Genomic DNA, 7,370 nt, shown 5'->3' on the forward strand with positions numbered 1-7,370 from the left:
TCACTCTTCTCTAAAGCAATGCCCAGCAAACCTGCATCTCCCTCCCTGGAGCTCCCCTACAAAACGGCAAGCAGATATAAGGAAGAAATGGGGGAAAACGAGAGGGCAGGGTTATAGGTAATGGCAACGCTTTGTGCCTATCGCCAGCAGTGGGCAGAGAAGAGATGAATCTGCTCTCTGCTATGGAGGGAGGATTTAATGCAGAGCTCAGGTGTTCTGCAGCTCCCCTAGTCAACTCTTCAGGCTCTAGATATCTTTGTTCTAGAAGGAAGCTAAGCCCAGGCCCTCCTTGAAAATGCTCTCCACCTCACAAAGAGGAACCTCTGGAAGACACTCACCTCCAGAGAAGGGTACTGGACTGGAAAGTTCTACTGCTGCTCTAGGGGCCAGCCCAAGTTAGCTCCTACCTGGCTAGTCCAGAGCTATGCTCAGCAGACAGGCAGCTGCTGTCATCTCCATGTCTAGTGAAGGACACTGTTCACATGCAGAAGTTTAAGAAAAAGTCCAGAAATACCAGAGCTGAGGGGAGTCCAGCTGTGTCCTGCTCTCTCATTCTCTCTGCTTCCTTCTTTCTCTCCCTTTTCTGTCTGCAGGGATAGTTATTCACTGAGGAACAATTTGTATAAGTTCAGAAACACACTAGGGATGGTGTCAAGGAAAAGCTGAAGAAAACTTTCCCCTTTCCCTCCTGAGGCTAATCAAGTTTTAGAACAGTGAAAAGTTGTTTAATGGGCAAACCTGAAATCTCCCTCATCAGGAGATTCTCAACACCTAGGTTGCCTTCCTTCAGGCTCTACGTTATCACCAAGCTACCCACGCTGTGAATAGTCTCCTGAGCTACTCTGTGCTTATTCCATTTAGCCTTACAGATCCTAAGCTCCCCTCAAGCTGATGACTCCTCTACAGGCTCCAAGACACATAACGAAAATCTAGAGGCCACCAAATGGACTTCTGTCAAAAATTTTCTCTTCATTTCCAAGTTTTTATGAACCCCACCTTTCCAGATGACCTCTGCACTCCTATCAGATACCTTCTGCTGTAGGTATGGGAACCCTAGGAAGTGAGAAAGAGAGGATCTGGAAAAGGCAAAATTTCAATGTCCCTCTCCCCACCTGTTTAATGCTCCTGAGCTAAATATTATTGTGAGTCTCTAGTGTATTCATATAGAACTTTTCTGTGCACATACCTTCATACATGAATATCTCTATATGTTATTTTAAGGCAAATGATATTTTAATAAACATATTGTCCTGCTACCTTTTTCTTAATATAAATATATAATGTACATAAATATATAAATGTATGTATGTGAGTGCATGTGTATGTCTATGTGTATTAAACCTTTCCATATTAGCAATTATAAATCAGCCACATTTTAAGTGATCATTTAATAACTATTCACCTTATGAATATACCAATCATTTACTGAATGAAATGCTGCTGATGAACATTTCATTTGTTTCCAATTTTTTTAGTACTGTAAATGATGCTGCAATAAATATTTGCACGTGTAAGTCTGTATATTTGTACAGATATATCTTTTAAAATAATTTTATTAAATTATTAGCCATTATCAAATCACCCTCCAAAAATTTGCATCAGTTTATAACCTCTTTAAGTGAGATTATATTAGAACTATCTCTGGAGCCTCTTGACAGGACATTTCAGCGTTAGCCCTGTACAGACTTAGAAATGAAACTAACATGTCAGTTAATAATCATCCTATGAGTTAAGAACACATCCCAAAGGTCCTCATCCCCATGGGAACTGTGCTGACAGCTGTCCAGGCAGCTGTGTTGGTCATATGAAGAAAGTCAGAGAAATGTGAAGGAAAAGTGCTGGAAAATGAGGAAATCTGAGGAGGCTAGAACCTTTCTCTGAGAAACTAAGCTGCAGAACAAAATTCCCCAATTCAAGGCATGGTTCAGTTTCTCCAGGTATCATTCTAGGCTTGTTGACTATATAACGGCAGAGTAGAAAATGGAGAAGTAGGAAAGAATGTAAAATAATACAACTCCTTTGGAAAAAGTTTTCTTATAAACTTAAATTACACCTACTCTATGATCCAGAAATTCTACTTCTAGGTAGTTGCCTAAAACAAATGGGAACATGTCCTCACAAAAACTTCTGTTACAATGTCCATAGTACCTTTATTTATTATAGTTACTAATGACAGAAAATATCCATCAGTGAGAGAATTCTATATTCATATGAGGAAATACTATTCACCAATGATTCAATATTTGCTAATTCAGAGTTCCTGGTAACTTTACAAGACTTAATTATCACAAATAATGAGAATTAACTTATATTCATATGAGGAAATAATACTTAGCAATGAAAAGTAACAAACTACTGATTCACACAACATGGACAAATCTCAGATACATTACACTGAAGGAAAAGATCTGACACCAAAAGTGCATAATCTATGATGCTATCATAATATGCCCCAGAACAGACACAAATAATCTATAGTAAAGAAACTCCAACAATGATTGCCTCTGTGCTGGGAGAAATTTGGGAAAGATTATGAGAGAATTCTGGGGTATACTGTCCCTTTTTAAGTTGTTGAATTACATCTGGCTAACTTTTTACTTAGGATTTTGGCCTCTATGTTAATGAGAAATATTGGCTTACAGTTGTCCTTTCTTGTAAGGTTCTTATCAGTTTTTGATATCAAAGTAATTTTAATCATCATAAAATGTATTGGAAAATATACCTTCTTTTCCTATTTTATGGGAAAATATTTGTATTATTTCATCCTAAATTATTTGGAAAAATTCATCCATGAGGACATATAGGCCAGGAGTTTTCTTTGTGAGAAAGTTTTTAATTACAGGTTCAATGTCTTTAACAGCTATAGGACTATTCCAAATTTTTATTCCAGTTTCTGTCCATTTTGAAAAATTATAATTCATCTAAATTGTAAAATTTATTGGCACGTATTTGCTCATAATATTCACTTTTATACTTCCAAGTTTCATTGTTATCTATTGCGATAGCCCTTGTTTCTATATCTAATACTAGTACTTCATGTGCTTTTTTTTTTCTTGATCATTCTGCTAGGGATTTATCAATTTTATTAATCTTTTCAAGGACATTACATTTGGCTTTGTTCATTTTTGTCTATTGCTTATCAGGTTTATATTTCATGTTCAGGAGGCTTTTTTCCTATGTGTGTCTTCACATGACATTCATTTTATGAGGATATCAGTCATATAGAATTAGGGGCCCGCTCTACTCCAGTTAGACCTCATCTTAACTAATTACATCTGCAACAGCCTTATTTCCAAATAACTTCACATTCTGAGGTACTAAGGGTTAAGTCTTTGACATATGAATTTAGAGGAAGAAAATTCAACCCACATCAGACATCTTGGTTGCCACCAACTTTGGCAATTATGAAGGTAGCTATTATAAACATTCATGTGCAGGTTTTTGTATGGACATAAATTTTTAACTCATTTGGGTATGTATCAAGAAGCATAGTTGCTGGATTATACAATAAGAGTATATTTAGTTTTGTAAGGAACTGCCCAACTCCAAAGTGGCATTTTGCATTCCCACCAGCAATAAATGAGAGTTCCTATTGATCTATATACTCACCAGCATTCGGTTTTGGATTTTAGCCACTTTATTAGGTGTCCAGTGGCATCTCATTGTTTTAATTCCTTGATGACATTTGTTGTGGAACATTTCACATGCTTATTTGTCATCTGTATATATGTTCTTTAGTGAAGTATCTGTTCAGGGCTTTTGCCCATTTTGTAATTGAATAGATTTCTTGTTGACTTTTGAGCTCCTTGTACATCTCTAACACACGTTCTGTATTGTATATGTGTTTTGCAAGTATTTTCTCCCAAACTGTGATGCTTCTTTTCATTCTTTTAACGCTCTTTAAAGGGCAGAAGTTTTCAATTTCAATGAAGTCTATTTATGAAATTTTTTCTTTCATGCATTGTGTTATTGGTGTTGTATCTAAAAAGTCATCATCAAAGCCAAGGTCACCTAATTTTTTAACGTTGTGTTCAGAAGTTTTATAGTTTTACATTTCACATTTAGGTCTATGATACAGTCTGAGTTAATTTTTATGAAAGGTGTTAGGGTATAAGGTCTGTTTCTGGATTCTTTTTTTTTTTTTTTATTTCAGCTCATTGGATTCCTGGTTGTTCTAGCACCATTTGTTGTAAAGACTATCTTCTGTCCTCTTTCCATTGGATTGCTTTTGTTCTTTAGTCAAAGATCAGTTGACTTTCCTTGCATAGGTGTATTTCTGGGCTCTCTGTTATGCTCCATTGATCTATTTCTCTATTCTTTTGCCCATAAAACACTGTTTTGATTACTATAGCTTTTTTGCTGCTTTGCTTTTTTATTTTTTTCAGTTTTATTGAGATATAATTGATATAGATAAAACTGCACACATTTTAAAGTATACAATTTGACAAGTTTAGAACTAAGTGTACACCTATGAAGCCATCACCACAATCAAGGTAATAAACATATGCCTCACTTCCAAAAAGTTCCTCCTGCCCCTTTATTGTTGTTGCAGTTGTTTTTATTGTGATAAGAACACTTACTATGAGATCTACCCTCTGAACACATTTTTAAGTGCACAATACATACCGTTAACTATAGGCACAATGTTATATACTAGACTTCTGGAAATTTCTCATCTTGCATTACTGAAACTTTATACCCATTGAACAGAAACTTCTCATTTCCGCCTTCCTCCAGCCCCTGGCAACCACCATTCTACTCTGCTTCTATGAGCTTGACAAATTTGACAATTTTAGGTACCTCATATATGTGGGATATTGCAGTATTTGTTCTTCTGTGCCTGTTTTATTTCACTTACCATGTCCTCTAGATTCATCCATGTTGTCAAATATGGCAGGATTTTAAAGGTTTAAAAATATTCCATTGTGTGTATATACCACATTTTCTTTATTTATTCATTAATAAACATTTAGATGGCTTCCATCTCTTAGCTATTGTGAAACATGCTGCAATGAATATGGGAGTGCAGATGTCTCCCTGATACCAGATTTCAATTCCTTTGGATATATGCCCAGAAGTAGAGTTGTGGGATCATATGGTAACTCCATTTTAATTTTTTGAAGAACCTCCATACCATTTTCCATAGCTGCTCTACCACTTTACATTCCCATCAACAGAGCATAAGAGTTCCCTTTCCTCCACATCCTCACCAACACTTGTTATATTTTCTGGGGTTTTTTTTTGTAATAGTTATCCTTACAAGTACAAAGTGATATTTCATTGTGGTTTTGATTTGCTGATAGTTAGTGATGTTGAGTGCATTTTCACATACCTGTTGGACATTTGTATGTCTTCTTTGGAGAAATGTCTGCTCAGTTCCTTTGTCCATTTTAAATTGGGTTGTTTGTTCATTTTGGTTTGGTTTTTCTTTTTCTTTCTTTTTTTTTTTTTTTTTTTTTTGCTGTTGAGTTGTGGGAGTTTCTTATGTATTTTGGATATTAACCCTTTGTCAAATATATGGTTTGCAAATATTTTCTCCTATTCTACAAGTTGCCTTTTTATTTTGTTAATTGTTTCCTTTGCTGGGCAGAAGCTTTTAGTTTGATATAATCCTGCTTGTCTATTTTTACTTGTGTTTCCTGTGCTTTTGGTTTCATATCTGAGAAATCATTGCTAATACCATCTTTAAAAAGTTATTCCACCATGTTTTCTTCTATGAGTTTTACAGTTCTAGGTCTTACACTTTAGTATTTAATCCATTTTGAGTTGGTTTTCAGAAGGGAGCTGAAGTGTGGCATAGACTGGCCAGACTTCAGAAAGGAACTCAAACACCAATAACACAATTACCACCTAGAGGTGTGGGTGTTCATAATGATGTTGTGCCTCAAAGGATTACAGACAGCCACGTAACAGTCCACAGCTATCACTCCTAGTAATACAAATTTTGCGGTTCCCAAAGAAAGGTTCATATAGAGTTGGCCAACATGTGTCATGAAAGATATTGTTTGAATTATGGGAAGTAACAGTCCCCTGAGCATCAAGGAGATAGAAGTATATGTGATGAGGATCTCCAGGATAAAGAGGTGGCAAAGGAAGAATTATACAGGGAACTACAGGCATTTGTTAATATCAACACAGATGATGATTTAATTTCTTGTTGCAATTACTGACAGACGAAGAAGAAGGCAGCAAATACAATATGGCATAGTTCTTGAGAGCTGGAAAGCCTAAGAGACAAAATTCAGTAGCACTGGTGTGATTCTCAAACATTAAGTCCTGGGTGCTTACTGCTTGTGAAATGGAAAGAGCAAAAGAAACCTTGCCTTGCTTCTGATCTCAAAGAAAAACTAAAGATATTTCCAGGTTAAGGAAATATTCACCTCCTGCTCCTCAACTCCACACCATGACTCTATAAAAGGTTGATTGTAAAAATTTTTATCAAGGGTAGATAGATAGGCAATACATAGACTGATAGATAGATGAATGTATATGTCCAAGAAGATGAGCACTGGTCACCAATTCCGTACCATAGGTGTGAAAACCCATCCACCTCCTGTGTGCACCCTCATCTCTCAATTCACTGGACATCCTGACTGGCCATTCTATCTACTTCTCTAATGACAACCTGCTCATTTACACCATCACCTTTTCATCTTGAATGGAACTAAACTGTTTTCTCCACCTATTATGCCCCTGTCCTGCAAAAACCTCCTGCATCTCAATAGTTATAAGAAAGTGTTTCTAGCAAACCCCACCCAAAGTTACTTCCTTCCTTTGTTTCCTCTCAATGTAGGCTCCATTTGCATTATGTATATCTTAAAGTTTTCACTTCAGTTGTCTTTATCATCATTTCTGTGTGTTGGTACGACTGGCTGACTTGAGGTGGGGTCTATCCTACACATTGTCATAAGACACATGTTATTTTGAGACAAAGTATTGAATCTTTCCCTGACTTCCAGGATGCTGGCTCCTAGGAGTAGATTATCTACTTCTTCCTCTTTATTTTTAAGATAAAAGCCATCCTCCACCTTTCATCTCAGTGAATGTGTGTCTTCCAAGCAGGCAGAGTCTAGTCAGCTCTAAATTAGTTACCTCCATCATTGAGAGTGATTCCTCTTGTCACCAGATGACACAGAGGAGGGGAGTCCAGAAGCAGCGAAGAGGCTAGAACTTTAATTCTCAATTCCCAACACAATCTCCACCCTGGGGCCAAGATACAAGAAAACAGTTGTGGTGTGGAGGCAACATAGCCTCTGCAGTCTCTACTTCTCAACACCCTGGTTCCAGTAGGGGGACAAGACCGCCCAGTGGGAAATCTGTGCCTCTATCCAACCTGCCATGGTCTCCAACCCTTAGAGAATTCCACAGAG

This window comes from Lemur catta, chromosome 11 (genome assembly GCF_020740605.2).
Source record: "Lemur catta isolate mLemCat1 chromosome 11, mLemCat1.pri, whole genome shotgun sequence".
Classification (NCBI taxonomy): domain Eukaryota; kingdom Metazoa; phylum Chordata; class Mammalia; order Primates; family Lemuridae; genus Lemur; species Lemur catta.